We start from the raw sequence: 17,718 nt of genomic DNA on the forward strand, positions 1-17,718 counted from the left end.
ATGCGTTGACATGTCTTCAGAGGACAAGGAGAGCGGTGGCTTGTGAGGACAATGAGCACAAAGCTCTTTGGTTATGTCATGCTGGATGCTAAGAGGCTTGAGCAGAGAAAATGGGTCATTTTCCAGAAAGGGTGAAGCTGTACGCGTGCTTGCTCCCGGTGACTGCCAGCGGTGGTGTTTTAGGTGGGGTGGGTGGAAGAAAGAGCAAACCACCATCCCCGTAACTACCAGCCACATGGAGAACACCAGGGCCAGTTGCATCCCCCCTTCTTCTGTTGCTAAAGCTTGTTGTCTTCCAAACCTTTAGTGGTAGGAAACATTTGGGTCTTCGTCCTCTGAAAAAATAGTTCCCAGAAATGTCTAACAGCCTTAAAGTTGAGCTTTAACTTCCTTTTATTAGTGTTTTTCAGCATGAGAGCTTCCCATAGATTATTCCTCTCTGCTGCTGCCCAGCGCTGGGTGGCGAGTGGCCAGCCAAGAGGTCCCAGCTGAGAGGTCCCAGCCAAGAGGTTCCAGTGGAGAGGCCACTCAGCTCTGGCCGAGCGCCAAGCAAACATCCCCTGTATCCCCTGCAATTAAGAGGCCACCTTGATTAACTGTGGGCAAAGCAGTGCCAGCTGTGGTCGGCGATGAGGTCATGAATGGAAAATGCTTCAAAAGAGAGAAGGAGGCATTCTGAGCAAGCCCATGGAGATAAAAGAGGGTCCTTTGTTGCCCCTGATTCATATTTCTGCTCCCATTTTCTCCTCAGCCTCTCTGAAAAGGAAGCCCTTGGATTGCAAACCGCGCTTGATCAGAACCATTATTTGCATGTTCTGCTTCTGTAGGTGGCTTTACAGTTTTAATTACACCTCAGAACATCTGAATCATTCTGCTGTTCCAACCAGTTTCCTTGTGTGCTAACTAGATTTAGACCTTCAGTAAAATCAATAGATTCTCATCTTGGTACTGGCCAAGCCAGTCATGACCAGTAATTTACAGCTCTAGTTGTTCTGAAATCAATACAGATTTGCTCTTCGTGGAGAGGGCTGTAAAACACGGGTGACGTCAGGCATGCTAAGCAGTTGACATGGAAGCAAGACCCTTGCTGCTCTTGAAGAGTGGCCAGTACAATCAGAGAGGAAAAGCTACAGGACCAGTGAATGGAGAAGACCTCTCCCACTGAATGAGCACCAGACTGAAGACATCGACAAAGTGTTGGGCTCTTGCTCCTCTCCTGGAGTGGGAGATGCAAAACACAGCGTATGGCCAAACGGCTCCTCTCCAAGGTGCATGTTGCTCCAGAAGGTCATGGCAGCGCCCAATGACCCAACTCATGCCAGCATCCTATAGTGCTCTCTTCTACCCTATCTCCTTGGGGTATAATTCATAAAAAGAACATGTTATGGAGCTCTGATAACATGTCTTGGATTATCCCAGGGTGTCAGGAGGGCACTGATGCTCTCCTGCTGCACTGAGCAGGAGAGAAACTTTCCACAGCTTTCCATCTTCTGGGGAAAAAAAAAAAATAAATAAAAGCAAACTTTTACTATTTAACATTTCACTTAAAAAATAGAGAAGCTAAACTAAATAAATCCCTCTTCTATCCGCTTTCAAGCTCAGCTTTTCAAAAAGCCTGCAGCTAGAAATCTCTTTATCTCGTAGGGCACAGATAACGATGTAATTATGAGCTCAGATCAATGGCTTTCATCTCGTCAGTGCTCAGCCTAAAAATAAACTGTTATTCTTTCACTCAGCTGCACAGAGCTGAGGCTAGCAACTCCTCTGGGCTACTGGCCCACTGCAGAACCATTTATGAGCAGCCATGGAGCTGGCGACAGTCTGTGGTGGGGTCTGGAGTGTCCACAAAGCCTTTCCCAGGGGGAAACTGATGGTTTGGGTTAGGGTTATCTCGTTTCTGCAGGGTAACATTGGGTCCCGAGCCAAGTTGGCCAGCGAAGACACCTGGGTGGTGGTCACCTCTTCCCAACCACCTCCCTGACGCACCGGTGGCTGTGGTGATATCGTCTGTGAAACATGGAGCCACGTTTTAGTGGTTGTGTGAGTTTTGGCGACTTTCTTGGGAAAGAAAAATCCAAAGAATAAATATCAGCCTTTTTTATTACACGCTGCATAATAGGAATATAACTTATTGCCATTGGAGAGTGGAGTGCTTGGCAGCTACCATAAATCCCCAATTCCAATAGACTCCGCTTGCACTTAAACAAAAGTAGAGGCTGTACAGGCAAACAGCGAGCATAATTGGAACAGGGAGTAGAATATTTTGATTAATCACTACTTGAATATTATTGGGGCATAATGCCGATTTTCTTGTATAGGCAGAGGCCCCAGAAGGTGTGCCTGCCTCCAGCTGACAGCGTCGGAGTAACAATGCACTAACCCTTGCGGTATTTCTGCTAGTGTGGGATGGAGCGGTCTGGCACGTGGGAGCTGGATCGATGCCAGCCTCAACCGTAATAAAATTGTGTACCTGCTAATTGCACACCCTATGCTGGCCAACGTCACCCAGTTTGGAGGGGAAGACGGCATTTTATCAGAAACACGTAGGTCTGAACTTCACGGATTCATGGATTCAGGTCAATGGCTTTGCTGTTTTCCAGCCAACGCCATTCGATCGAAGCTTGATCGTCACCCTGAGCCCATATCAGCTACCGGGAGCCAGAGCTTTCCCCTGGGGACTGCGTTTCCAACGAGCAGCATTTTTTGTGTGCTCCCATGGGTGTTTGGGATGGATCCCCTCCGGATGGGATGCAGCCCAGTGGGACAGCTGGGCATTGAAAGTGGGGTGCTAGGTACCAGTACTGGGTTGTGACAGCCCCTGAGGTGATGCTGGAAGTGAGGCCACTGCTTTCAGCTCATCTTTCCTAAAAGCATCTCTCTGCAAAGGTTGAGGTGGGCTGTCCTTACTTGATCTTTGCTTTGGTGACACCTCCATTAATCTAATCAGTACGGATTAAGTTATATGACAGCTCAAATTAAATAAAACTCACAACTGGGATTTGGATTAAAACACATGGTTGCAAGTAGCCATGGCTTGGCAGAAAACAAGTGAATAAATAAGCGAAAATTCTGATTGAGAGCCCTTCGCAAGACTAAAATTGATTTTGTGGTACCAGAGCAGCCCACAGTCCCTGCCATGCTGGTACAGCCCCTCGCATCATGCCACCGCACTGAGTCAGAGGTGGAAAATTGTATTTTACTGTCATCCAGGTGGAGTTAATGTTAGCTGGGAACAGTGTATTGCAGAACGTGGGCCTGGCAGGAAAGGTGATGGGAGCTGGGAAGCCGCGGGATGTCGTGGGGGCTTTGCCAGGGTGGCACCACTACGGAGGGTAACGCAAACCCATTTTTGCATCCTCACCCCACGACGTAGGCAGCATGCAGAGGGCACCTTTTCAGGGATGCTAGGCAATGAATCAAAGCCCCTCACCTCAGGTTGTGAGTTGTCTTCTCCTCTGGCAGCGGCAGGGCAAGGAGCAGGCGAGCTGCCACGTTGCCCCGGGCAGAGGAGACAGCGGGAGCCCAGCGCCTGGCTTCAGAGCTGAATTGAGTAACTGGAGTCGAGATGGAAACTGAAGTTATCTGCATTTAGAGAGCTGAGCAGGTTCTCTGTCTGAATCCATTAGCGTTGCAGAGATAACTGATTTCTCAGGTTTTCTGGCGGCGCTGTGAAAAAATCTCAACAAACTAGCTCCTTCCAAAAACTGTCAAAGCAAAAAAAGACTCATCTTGATCAGGTCAAAACTGGAAAATAAAAGGACAGGGTATCTGTAAACAGGATGGGCTGAATTTGAGAAAGAAGGAGCCTAAGAAATTCATGGGTGTCTCTATCACTCCTCTTTGTTCCTGGGATGAGGGTCAGCATTATTAATTAAGGGGCAGATAGGCAGAGCTGAATAGCTGATTGTTATCTACCCGATAGGAGCCCTGCCATGGAAACCCTGAGTGGTACAGCCAAGATCTCAAGAGCCTCAGCAGATCAGGCTTTTATTCAGTCTGCTAACAAAGAGTATTTTCCTTTGAAAATCCAAATTATTCAGATATGCATGACTCCTGCTTGGCTGTGAAAGGCAGGTGGGATCTCCAGGGGCTGAATTCAGCATGTCTCAGCTATGTGCCTTATCTCCTAAGCTCTGCCTGTCCCCAAGGACAGGGTGTTAATGAACGCCCAGCTCTGCCCTCACCTTGCTGGTGTTCATGCGCAGGCATCGCTTTCTTCCCCAGCCCTTTGCTGCTCTCGGTGTGTATTTAATGGCCTGGCCCTGAAAACTTGCTGTGATCCAGTAGCTGGAAAGTTTTCAGGGAAAGAAGCTTTTTGACACAGCTAGGCAGGAAAACTAGGCAGGAAAACCTGCCTAAGTGAGAGCTATTCTGCCAGTCTGGAGGAAAGTAGATCAAAACATGCCCTATATATCGAATATATAGTATTTATTTATACCTGAGGCCCCTGGATCCAGCCTGCTCCATGCAGAAGTTTATAGCAAGTCCTGAACCACTTTTTCCACCTGTTTCCATATGTGCAGTGGTTTTAATGTACAAGTCGCTGCATCCCAGGCAGGATGCTCAGGATTACCCTGAAGTAATCCTTTCCTCACGAGGGGGGAATGCTTGGAAACATCCTGCCACCCTGCCACAGAGGCTCTGCTGCCCAAAGAAGCCACATCTTGGTGGAGATATCACGCTAAGTGATGCAGGGGAGCGGGGGATGCTCACAGGCATCTCAGATCCTCTCCTCCCATGGTGGGGAGAAGCTGGGAGCCCCGGATTACATCTTCCTGTGCCAGGAAGCCTCCCCACAGCTGGAATCTTGGCCTTGCTGGGTTCCCAAAGACCAGGGTTTCTCTCCAGGCTTGGCCTGTAGATGGACTCAAAATAATTCCAGGATTTGGGGACCTTATTCCTGTCCCATTTTGCATGACAAGCCCTGGATCCACCCTCATTTTAAGGCTGGCCTGGAGGGCAGGTTTTGCAAAGCTGGGCTTGCAGGGTGATGCTCTTACTCACCAGACCTGCTGTGGGGTTCTGGTGTACCCCAAGCTGGTCCTCACCTCCCCCCTGCACCAACCAGGAGAGAAGATGTGTTGGTCAGGACAAAGACAAGTGATGGAGGCAGCAGTGGCACGGGACACGCTTCCCATGCAGCCAACTTGTGCTGCCCTTCATGTGTGTGGGCCCTGCATGCACAAGGAGAAAGAGCTCACCGTGCTCTGGGCCCCCTTCCTCAGCCCTCCTCTTCCTCTCTGCCCCACTTTGAGCTGCTTGGATACAGGGAACAGAAATATCGAGCCGCAGTTTGCTCTTCAGTGAAGGGCTTGAGCAGAACCGTCTGGAACAACGTCTGGGAAAAAAAAGGAACAACGTTTCCCACAACAGCAGCTTTTTAATATTAGTGAAAACAGAGCCAAGCGTGAATAATTCAGAGAGAGACGTGAGCTCAGTTTTCATATGCAACGGGCAAACAGTTTGGTTTTTATGGCTGTGTTTGCTCACAGCAGCAGGAGGGTGTGACGGGGACCTGAACGGGTCCCGAGCGCCCACCGTGGGCTCATCTCTGCTCACTGTTGGCTGGACCACCCAAATCATGCCTTCTCCTCCCTGCCTGGGGAAACACCTTTCCTCCTGGCCGCAGAAACACGTGCAAACTTCTAAACACCCAGCGGCCTCCCCATCATTCATCATCTCAACCCACGGGCTGCTCTGGGCTGCAGGGTGCAGCTCTCATTAGAAAGCAGGAGCGTGAAGCAAAGTGCATTAACCATCTGCCGAATTAAAAGCCCAGCAAAAGGGAAAAAGAAAACCCAGAAAGTCCCCAGTGCAGGGGTGCACAGCGGAGCTCCGGTGCTGAGCCGACAGGCACCAGTAACATGTCTCAGTGCACATGAGGATAATCCTGCGCCGCAGCGGCTCTCCTGGAGGTATAATGTTATCGATTGCTTTTGTTTTACAAGCGCCGTTGACGTGATAATATTTGGCAGCAACATTAACACTGAAATATGAGCTGCACTTGCGTCTTTTTATATTTAATCATTTGAAAAATGACACGGGAAAGGCATTTGTGCCCTGGCAATCTGAACACCGGTCAGACGGTGCTGCCGGCGGCGCGGGGAGATGCTGATCAACAGGTTGGGGACCTGCACGGTGCCAGGGGGACGCTGCCAACACCGCAGAGCCCCTGTGCTGCCGGGGATGGTGTTGGCCACCCCACGCCTTCCTGGTCGCCAGTATCTCTCAGTCCTGCAGCACCCACGGGGTGAATAAGGGTGCTGCAAGGTTTCCTGTGCTGGTGGAAGCAGCCGCTGGCAGATGGGGCTTTGGCTGCCATCCCTGGGGCAGAGCATGACAGGGAGGTGGGGGGCAGCGGGTGCATCGGGACCACCCATCTGTAGAAACAGTGGTGGTACAATGTTTATTTGTCCCAGTTTATCTCCCGTGTCTTTTCCTAATCAGCTTGAGACACTTGTCAACATCCTACGCAGGGAGCGTGCAGAGGGAGGTGGAGTGTGCTGACATTTAATTCAGACAACGATTTAGGCTGAAATAGAGTTAAAAATTACTATTCTGGTGCCAACCAGCTGCAGTCAAGAGCATGGGAGAGCCATGGTTAGGGGGATGCTGGTCTGCCCCTGGCGTGTGGGGGAGACATTCACCCCAGGGGTACAATAACCCTGGCCAGGACCTGCTTTTGAAAAGGCATCTGGGGACAGGGGGAGCAAAAGGTGACATTGGGGTTGTGGTACAGGTCAAGCTAAAAGCTTAATAAAAAGCCTCACGGGTGATTCCAGCCCCAGGGGTGCAGGGGGGGTCCTCGGTGGAGCGTGTCTGGGGTCTAGCACGTGTCCCATGCCTGCACTGGAGCGTGGGGCTGGCCCAGGGCCAGCGCCTCTCGGCACCCCGCAGGATGGGGATTTGGAGGCTGTTGGCAGCAGGTTGGTTTAATCATCAGATTGCAGGGGAGAGGCGACGTGGCAGGTCACCTTGGCCATTCGGCCGACTGTCGCACGTCCTTCCCCTGACCGAACCCAAACGGTCCATCTTGTGCCATCTCTGCTTCCACCCGATTGCGCAGGGAACACCCCACCATCACCCCTCTTACACCCCCCAACCTGACAGCTCTCTTTAGCCTCAGCTGCCACCGGCGCTTGAAGAGCAGGTCCCTCTCTCCACTTCATTATTTTTTTTTTTTTCCCCTGAGATGTCCAATTCACAGTGGTTTTATGATGCTTGTTCGAAAAAACCTTGAGGCATAAATCAGAAACCACCAGCTCTTTTCCTGCTCCCCCTGATCTCCCCGCACTTGCTCAGCCCTGTCTGGGTAGCAGGAGGTCTGCAAAGGTGGGGAATAAAACTAGCAAGAGGACTTGGGCCCCCCCCAAATTTTGGCAGCTATTTGGATGTACAGTTTCCCTGGCGTTGCCTGTGGTTTGGGGAGCAGCCCTGGCAGGCTGTCCCCATCTGCACGCTGTCCCCAGGGGAGGGGATGGCATCCCCAGGGTGACAGCAGAGGTGGCAACAGCTGAGCCACTAACATGGACCCTCCACAAGTGCAAACCCAGGAGCATTAAACCCACTTCCCAAAGAGTGAAACAAAGTGAGCCAGGAGCATCGCCATGAGCTTTTTCTGGGGGTGATGGGAGAGACTCGGGGACACGTCCTTGGGTGGAGGAACTGTCCTCAACTGCAAGCCAGGGCTTGCCAGCCCCCTCCAGGGACCTGGGAACAATCAGGGTGCTGGAGATACACGTGTCCTGACAGGGATTGCTGGCGGACAGGGCCAGGCTTGGCCGCTGCCATCCCTTCCCAGGCACTTTAATAGCATTAGCCTGACAAAAATGGCTTTAAAAGCTGCTCTTCCCAGCTGCAGCATTTCCAACTCCATCAGGCCAGAGTGACATTCGCCCGGCACTTAAGCAATTGGGTGAATTAGCAGCTCAGACTGGATGCTGGCAGATGCCTGGATTGATTTTCGGCCCTTTCATGCCATCCATCATGGGCACATCCCAGTAAATCCCGGGGGATGGCTGAGAGCGTTTCCAGCAGCGCTGCTGACCCGGTACATGCCAAGATGCCACTAAGGCCACCTTGAACATCATGGTGGCCACTTGAAATGTCACAGCGGTGGCAGCGAGCCAGCACCGGTCCCTCTCCTCTGGGGAGCAGCAGGTCTGGGCTGTCGGGGTGATGATGATCGGTGTGGGGTTGGGTTCATGGCTGCTGCTGGAACAGGACCCTGGGTCAGTCCCTGGGTATTGCAGTCCTGGGACCAGGCAGTGACGCTGCTGTCGGCAGCGCTGGTGTCAGACCCACACCTTGGCTGGGGGCTGGGTGAGACACAGGACCTCTTAGATCCCCTCCCAGACACAGAGGACAGAGGTTTTCTGGAGACCAAGGGACAAGACCTACGGTGGAGTGGAAAGCCATCGCTCTGCCTTAGCTCATGGAAAGGTCAGTCCTTGTCTGATTGGGAACGTGGTGACCTAAAACTGCAGCTCCTTAAATGCCGATTAATTTGTGAAAGCGTGGAAGGCACACATCTGCACCGTGGGGGGGGGTGTTTTAAGCATTAGTGTGGAAAGGGCCTTTTTAAATGTGGCAACTTATTTATGACTTTTATCCTCAGCATAGAAAGGGACATTTTTAAACACAGCAATTTATTTATGTCCTTTTTTTCCCCCCAGCTTTTTATATTTTTTTAGACAGATACTTATTAGGGCAAGGTGTGACCAGTGCCCTGGATCTATTGCTGCTGAGATCATGACAGCAGCATCCAGCCAGCAGATCTGGGCTTTCTCTCACATCGTGCCGGTGCCACGGACCAGCTTGGAGGCCAGGGACCGGGATGTGTGCCAGCCCCACACGGCCCAGGGAGGGAGGGAGGCAGGGCACTGCCGCAGGAGCTCGCCCAAGAAACAGCTTCCCGACACAGCCGAGCACTCAGCCCTGCTCACGAGTCCTCGCTTGCTCCATCAGCAAATGGGCCCTGCTTGAGCTGAATAATTCAGGCTCTGCAGTGGCTGCTGGTCCCACCGGGTGTACAGCACCACCGGTGAATGCCAACGAGGCCAGTGCGGCAGAGCAGCAACAGCAGCCACCGTTTGGGCCCAGAAAGCTGAAAATGGAATCCTTCTCCCCCACCCAACCGATGCCACCTCAATCCCTGGGGCGTGTCCCATTCCCAGAAGAACCAAACTGTGTTTTGAAGCCCTGGGAGCCAAGCTGCACGGTTCAGAATAGATGCAATTGATGCTGTGGTCTTGGGGACGCAAGTGATGACACGAGGTGCTTTCAGGACAAGGAGCACCCAGGGGGCTGGTGGGCAAATAGACCTTGTCCCCGGGTCCTGGGGTGCCTCTGATGCTGGAGGATTGCTGATCTACCCTGGGTTGTCCTTGCAGCATCCCAGCCTTCCGCCTGCTCCTGCTCTCCCAGGGCTGCTCCCGGGCAGGGGCTTTGCTGGAGGGATGCTCCCGGCATGGCGTGGTGCAGAGGAGGCGGCACATCCCTCTGGAAAACCGGCGGGTTGGCCCCCAGCCTGGGAAGCAGGAGGATGGAGGCTGCAGCTGAAGCAAAGCTGCTTTGTCCCCCCTATTTTTTAGTGCCCCCACCATGTCGCAATGCTCCTGTGAAGCTGCAGCGTTGCTGGGTTCATGAAACCCCCCTGTCAGCTCCAGCTGTCAAACAGAGCCGGATGCTTCTGTGTCTGATGAATAAGTTGTGTGCCAGAATAAAATGCCCAGTGCCAGGCTGGGATGGAGGGAGACAGAAACCATCCCTGCTCCTCGGTGGGTCTGTTTTTCCAGGGAAAAGATGTGCTGCTGGAGCTGGGATCAGGGTCCTGAGCAGCACCGGGTATGTTGCACATCGCGGAGTATCAAATGGGGGTGTAACGGTGCCGAGCACCCCGCAGCTCAGGCAGCTGTCCCTCCTGCAGCCAATCGAGCTGTCAACACTGCTGCTCCATTTTCTGGATGAACCGGGCTGTGTACGAAATAATTTGCCGAGAATCATTAACCTAATGATGGAGGCTTTTGATAAACAGCTTAGCCTGGCTGTGGGGAAAATGGACTTAATAATGGCTCTGGAGAGAGACACAAAAAAAAAGGAAGTGGAAGGAGCGATGGTGGGCTTGGAGAGGCATCCAGGGCAGTGCTGGGGTCTGCTACCAGCCCCCCGAGCTCAGTGGCTCTCAGCCCCATCCCACCCTCCTCCATCCCCAAGATGGGAGAGGAGCAGGAATGGGGTGGGAGCACCAAAATCCTGCCCAGCGAGGGATTCATGGATAAAACCCCAGGGCCACGTCCCAGTGCTGCTCCAGGGCCAAAGGGGGAACTAAAAAGCAGCTTTGGGACCACAAATATTGGATTTTGGGGAAAACCTTGTGCCAAAGAGAACGCAGAAGGTGTTTTTGGCAGAGCTGAGTGGTTTTCCCAGGCAGGTTTCACCTTGCCCTGAGAGCAAGGCTTGTGCGTGCCCCCAATGGGGCAGCCCAAAAAGATTGGATCACCCAAAAAAACAGTGTTGAGGTGTGGGTCAGGCCCTTCTGCTTCCCCTGGGTAAGTGGATGCTGAAATCAGGGCCATGGGGATCCCCTCGATGGCATTTGGTGGGTGTGGTGAATCCTAACTGGGGCAGCCGGTGCGTCCTGCGAGTGATGGTTTGCTGGGAAACTGGTATTTCAGAAATTTACTTCCTTTCCAATCTGCAGTGAAAACCCATAAAAAACATCCCGTGGAAGAGTGGTGGGGGCAATGGTTTGCTTGGAGCCACCCCACCGCCCTGGGATCACATCTGCTCTCCATCCCCGCTGGCACTAAGGGCTCCGTGTTGAATCCGTCAGGGCTGGTTTGGGGACGGTGCAGCAAACGTCGGCGGCTCCATCTTGTCTCACCGGCACACTTGGGGAGCCGGGGTGGGGGGACCCCGGGTGGTCCTCCCCCTCTGCCAAAAGCAGGGCCAGACCCCTGGGGATGCTCGGCAATGGGAGACCGCAGCCTGGCAGCCTTCCCTGGCAAGGCTGCGGGGAGCACAGCGGTGCTGCAGGGAATTCAAATCACCTCACAGTGGGAATCAGCACCAGGCAGGAGGAAGTTTGGGGAGAAATATTCCCATTTATGTACAGAAATTATGCCAGACAAGCAAGTTTTGACAAGAAGCTATGAACAGGCAGAGGAAAGAGAAATGCCACTGGCTTTCATCTTTATGTCTTTTTGCAAATTTTATGTCTGAATCAGAATTAACTTTTGAGCTCAAAAGCACTAACCACTGATAATTAAGCCCAAAATGCATCGGTCTCAACGTTAGGTGTCACCCACACATCCCCGTTCAGTCCCCGGCCCTATTATTTTAAATTGATGCAATTATTCATCTTGCAGAGTAATATATTTTTTGTTCTCTGGTGCCCAGTAGACCTTAAAGCAGAACAAATGCTTTAATAAAACCGAGATGGTGCTTCCTGGAAGCCAGAGCACTGGGTTATTAAGAAGAGGAGCAGGTTTGGGAATCTTTAATAAATTATTCCCTAATATTTCTTTCTTGCAACATATCTATATGATTAGTAAATGTTTTCTGTTCACTGATTAACTTTGTTTGTTTCTTAATCAGGTTTAGCAATGTCTGTCTCGTGGTTACAAAATAATTGTTTGATTAATGTGCCTGAATTTACATTTTCATTAAGCCCCCCGAATCAGCTCTGTACCAATTAGCTGCGCCGTAACATGCAGATCTGGGACATTAGAATGACAATTTTAGCCCATTAAGTAATAACTGTTATATTGATTGGTGATAATGGAGCAGAGGCAGTAAAGCTGCATTCAGCTCAGCTACAGCATCCCAGGGTGGTGATGCTGGGGGGGACAATGGGTGCACCCCGGCAGCACCCACTGCCCCCACCCCAGTCCAGCTCCCTTTTGCCACCAGTTGGTGATTAAGTGGCTTTAATTGATTCTTATAATTTGGGCGTCCAGGTGAGGATGTTAGATTTAGCCACCGTGGTCCATTTTTGGTTGATGCTTCCAGCCGGGGTGGGTGATCTGGGTGAGATGTGCCAGAACGAGAGCAGAGCCCTCCTGTGCCTTCCCGAGAGCCTCTGCTCCAGGTGAGTTAGGGCTCCCAATTAGTAATTAGCAATTAGTAACGATGGTGAAATTAACACTTCCCTTTCAATGGGAATGAGCTGTGCCTTATGGGATGAGGAAGGGATGGGATGGGATGGGATGGGGTGGGATGGGGAAGGGAATGGGGATGGGGACAAGAACAAGAACAGGAATGGGAACAGGGATGAGAACAGGAAGGGGCACAGGGACAGAGATGGGGACACTGCCAGAGAGGTGACTTGACTGCTGACTCTGAAGGAGGTGAGACAACTGCCTGGTTGTGTCAGACACAGCCAGAAACAGGTCTGGAGATGCTTTTACGCTGGGGAGGAGAAGAAGGTGGGGGACAAACAAACCGCTTTCCATATTCCTAGGGGACATGCCAGCCTGGGAGGATGTGACCCTGGTATGGCTTTACAGCTAGTAACACTCTGGAAGAGCCGGAGTGAGAGCAAGTTACTATATTTGCTCTCACCACAAACGTGGCGCTTTTTTTTTTTTTATGCTGGATTCTGCTCTCAAAAACTAGGACACAGCCATTACACGTGTCTGCTCCAAAGCTACAGTAATCTCCTGCCATCGGTCGGGGCCGGGGAGGCTGCGTGCTGGCAGCCCTCCGGCCAGGGAGCAGCGGGCGCGGGTTTGCCGGGTGTCCGAGTGCTCCACAGGCTCCAGATCCTGCACTGCTGGCAGCAGGGGAGGGGCTGGAGGGGGTGGCCACCCCCAGGGACCCCCTCATCCCATTTGAAGTGCTGGGGCTTTGCGGGACCCCGCAGCCATGTCACCTGTGCCTGGGGACCTCCGGGCAGTGATGGCCATGTGTCCCTTCCTCCTTCCCACCCGCAATGCCACGGTTGTGGCCACGGCCAGCCGGCTCCGCAGAGGGGCAGGCAGCTCAAAACAGGTTTTTTTTTCCTGAAAATAGGTGCGTAGGTAGGAAAATGAGGCTGTGGTGTGAGTCCAGCCCTTACTAGACATTGGGGAGTCACTGGGTGCCATCACTACGGAGCTTCTGGCCCTCACACATGCCTCTATATATACATATATATAGAATATAAACATACTTACATCTAAGTGGTTCTTTCCCTTACAAACCCTGTTTCCACCAGTTGATGGGCACTGCTTTGCCTGGGAAGTCCTTTCTCTTTTTCTTCCTTTCTTTTTTAAACCAGCAATTAATTCCCTCTTACTGAAGGGGAGAAGCACGCCCAGACGTCGGCGTGTGCTGGGCTCCTCTGTAAGGCAGCACCGAGGAAACGTGAGCAGCAGACAGCAATAATAACGGCAGATGATGCGGGGGGAGCTCGGGCTGTGATGGGCACTGAAGGATGGTTGGTGTGAGAACCGGGTGGTGAGTGGCTCCGAGCTGTGTCATGCATCTGTCAAAAAAAAATTCTTCCAGCCCCAAAACCTCAGCGTTTTAGCTGCCCTCGGTGTTCCCGTCCCAGGCCTGCAGGTCTCATGGCAGTGAGGTTTTTTCTGTATCTCCAATGGGAATTTCCTGCTGTAATGCCTGGAGCTGCTTCTCATGTGGGCTCCAGGGTGGGAGACCTGTGGGATTGGGACCAGGACCAGAACCAGGATCAGGATTGGGACCAGGACCAGGGCTGTGGCTATACTGGGTCTTGGGCACCTCTGAGCTGGTTTGGGGACGGAAGCAGAGCCAGGACAGCACCATCGAGGGCAGATTGTGGCTCTGTCAGAGCCAGGCTGGCTGCCTGGCACAGGGCAGGATGAGGCCCTGCAGCAGTGCTGTGTGCACACAGGGGACCCCACGCTGTCCCTCGCCCTGTCTTGCCCTGTGCTAGTCTTCAACCCCGGCACACACGGAGCTGCCGGCCCAGCCACCCAAAAGCGACCCCACTCCCCAGCACCAGCACCAGGTATTTTATCGGTGGTTAATTTGTGATGTACTGTTGGCCTTCATCAGGGAATGGCTGCAATAGTCATTGTCTTCTGTACAGGAACAAGCAGACCTGGACTTTATGGGCTTTATTCTGCCTTCAGTGCATTAACATTGACGGGAATTATCTGCAGAAGTCTCCCAGGCATCATTTGGAGGAGGGCAGCACTCGCTGAGCTCTGCTCTCAGCCAGGTGTATAGTAGTAGTAGTAAATAATAATAAATAATAATAATAATAATAATAATAATAATAATAATAATAATAAGGCCACCTTCGAGATAAGGAGAATGGCTCCAGATGGCACAGGCAAGCCTTGTCCCTTTTGCAAGAAAGAAGAGGAGAGCTGCACTTGTGCGGAGTGGCTGCTCCATCCCTGTACCAGCCCCAATTCCCAAAACAGAGCTGGGCAAAGCCCCACGGGGGCCATCCCCCTGCCCTCATCCCAGTCCTCGGATGCTCCTCACCAGCGAAGAGGAGATCAGAGTGACTCACTCTGCCAGCAGCAATCACTGACCATCGCCATGCAGGAGCTGCTGGGGAACGATGGCAAAACGGGGTGAAAATAGGAATTTTGGAAGGTTTTCATGAGTTTCCCTATTCCAAGCAGTAATAGGACTGGGCTTGTCTTGCTGTGCCCCATCTTTTCCCCATCTAGTGTCATCTGGAGTGCAAACCAGACCCAGGGAGGGCAAGGAGCATCCCTGGCTTCTGCTTCTCCTCAGCAGCAGCGCTCGGCACCGCCTGGCACAGCACGGGGGAGCAGCCGGCTCATTTATCAGCCAGCGCTAAACCAAGACGCAGAAATCCCATAGCAAAGCCACGCGAAGCAATTTCACCTCCAGATCTGCTCCTCCCTTGAAGCATCAGGATGAACCTGTGCTCACAGATGGTTTTTTTGTTCCTCCCTCAGCGAAACACCTGTGCTGCCTCGGCCACCGGCGGGGAACCCGCTGCCACCGGGATCTGGGGACCCGTTCAGAGTGGGGATGCCCTGACCCACCAACTCATGGCCAGGAGCAGCCACAGCTGCAGGCTGAGCCCCAACACTTCTAGAGGTGGGGACAAACTGGTCACCGGCAAATTTACAGCCCTGCCATACACTCTCTCCATCTGTGATTTAAGATCTGCGGAGCTGCCCTCTGCCTGGGCCAGGGCCAGCTGCTGCCGTGGAGCAGAGGGCAGAGCATCGCCCGTGCCCCTGCCCCAGCCCTTCCCCACATCCATCACTGTCCTCCCGGGTGTTTAATCACGCGTGACCCATGCCTGAGACCCGCGCTGCCCCAGGACTTGCTGCCGGCACGGTTCAGCCCCGATGATTTATTTCCCCACATCCCAGCTGCTCAAGCCCTGGATGTGCTGCTGCCATCCCCTCTGCGCAGAGTGTCCCCTGGGGTGGGTGCTGCTGGGGGATCCTTGCAGACCCTCCAAAGGGCATAAAAATTCCCTCTCTCAAACGCTTTTTTCCCAAAAGCCAGAGATTCACAGATCAGGAAGAAATTCTCACCACGGAGAAGCTGCTCACCGGCACCTACGAGAAAGGGTTTGGTGACACCGGCTACAGCCTGGCCGCCCGCTGAGCTCCAACGGGCAGTTTGCAAGCTACAAAACACTTGAAAGACAAAACCAGATCCATCAGTGAGTGGAAAGAAATTAAAATTAAATCTCTTTTTGAATTTTACCAGGTGGTGTTGTGCTGGGCTGTGTCACGGAGGCTGTGGGGGGGCGGACTGCAGTGCTGCTCTCAGGACATCTCTCTGATCCTCATTAAGCCTCAGGACACCCCTGGGAGGTATTTTCATCTGCATTTTAGACTGCACCAGCCCAGAAGAATTAAACGCTAGGCCCAAGGTCACCCGGTGGCAGCCCCATCGATTGCAAAATGCCCATTTCTGGTGAGATTTCCTGCACCGTTTCTTGCTTTGCATTTAGGGGGCAAATGGATCTCACTGAGGATGCTTCGGGGTTGGGCTGTGCGGGGATGGTGCTGCCCTGTGGGAACCCTCTCGGGGGTTTCCCCATGGGGTGCGTGAGCTGAGCCTCTCCCCAAATGCAGATGGGGGGGACTGATGTCTGCTCCCATTCCTCCCCCCCCACCACACACAGCAGGAGAGCCCGAATCCCCATGGGTGCAGCCCCCCCACCTCCCACCCATCTCACCCTGTTAAGTCCTCCCGGGGCTGTGGGGCTGTCGGGCCCCTTTGCTTTTGCATGGGGGGGGGCCATGGCTGGATCCAGCCAGAAATACATCATCTGCAGAGCCCCGCAATGCAGAGCTGCTGCCCACCCTCCTGCATGTGCCCCGAGCCATGCCCCCCACCCCAAAATGTCCCCTCCTGCTCTGATCCGTCCCCTCCTGCCCCAAACCATCCCCTTCTGCCCTGATCCATCTTCTCCTGCTCCAAACCATCCCCTCCTGCTCCGATCATCCCCTCCTGCCCCAAACCATCCCCTCTTGCCCCTAAATGTCCCCTCCTGCCCCGAACTATCCCCTCCTGCCCCAAACCATCCCCTACTGCCCCAAAATGTCCCCTCCTGCCCCGGGCCAGCATGGCAGCCCAGTTTGCAGAGTGTTAGCTTTTTATAATTTATTAGTAGGGCAATCTGATTTATGCCCTGCTCCTCTGGGACCTGCTGACAAATGAGATGTTGTATTTCAGGAGTTTATGCTGGGAAACAAATAAATAAACAGAGAAATGGAAACCTCATGAATTTTTAAAAGAGTTTATCAAAATCTTTCCCCCCCCCTTTTTCTGAAGGCAGAATGGCTGAAAGGGGAAATATCCTCTCCATCTGCATTCTCTGCACTTCTTTTCCCTTCAATCTCTTAATCCACTTCCTTCCAGATTTAATCCACATGGTTGCCTCTTTCTTGTTTGTTGTTTTTTTTATTATTAATTCCCCCCCACTCCAAATAATCACAAAAACAACACCAAGACACCAGAGGCCCGCGTCCATCCTCCCGGCCCTGCGGCTCTGGCAAGCAACCGCAGAAGCCTGTTTCAGCATTACAACATCCCTCTTCTTTTTTTTTCCCTTCTCTTACCCTAAAATGACCCCCTCAATTTGCAGCCACGGGGTATTTCTTGAGCTTGCAGGCAGCAGGGCTCAGGCAGCCGTCGCTGCCCGCGCTGCCTACACCGGGAGAGCAGGTCCCTCCCAGGAGACTCGCATCACTGTCGCTGGCATCCTAATGAGTTAATTAAGAAAAATCAGGGCAAGAGAGGTGTGAGTCCTCAGGGGATGGTTACTGGGAGATGCAGGAGATGTTCATGTTGGTCCCAGGGGATGGTGGCCACACAGCTGCTTCCCCGGGGGGGCTGGGGAGATGCTGGCATTGGGGAGGACTCTCGAGCATCTGGTGCCTGCTGGAGGGGGTCACGCTGCATGATTTCCCGTGCCAAGAAGAGCTGCTTCACAATATTCCCCCCCACCTGCCAAGGGTTGGCCCCTGCTTTCCAGTGCCCAGGATGGTGCTGGGGATGTGAGTGATGCTCGGGGCGCTGTAGCTCACACACACCTCCTGCCTCCAACACCTCGCAGACCCCAAAACTCCCCCCTGCAAGCAATTAAAAACCACCGGGGCAATCCTGCCTTGCCCCCATTCCAGCTACTTCAGCTTGCTCCTGCCAAAGTTGTAATGACAGAAACTGTAAATGAAAAAGAAGAGGAGGAAAGGCATCGCATAGCCCGCAGAAGCTCATTAGTTTGCAGCATTCATTATTTCT

The sequence above is a fragment of the Strix uralensis genome, chromosome 17 (assembly GCF_047716275.1).
Source record: "Strix uralensis isolate ZFMK-TIS-50842 chromosome 17, bStrUra1, whole genome shotgun sequence".
In the NCBI taxonomy this organism is placed as follows: domain Eukaryota; kingdom Metazoa; phylum Chordata; class Aves; order Strigiformes; family Strigidae; genus Strix; species Strix uralensis.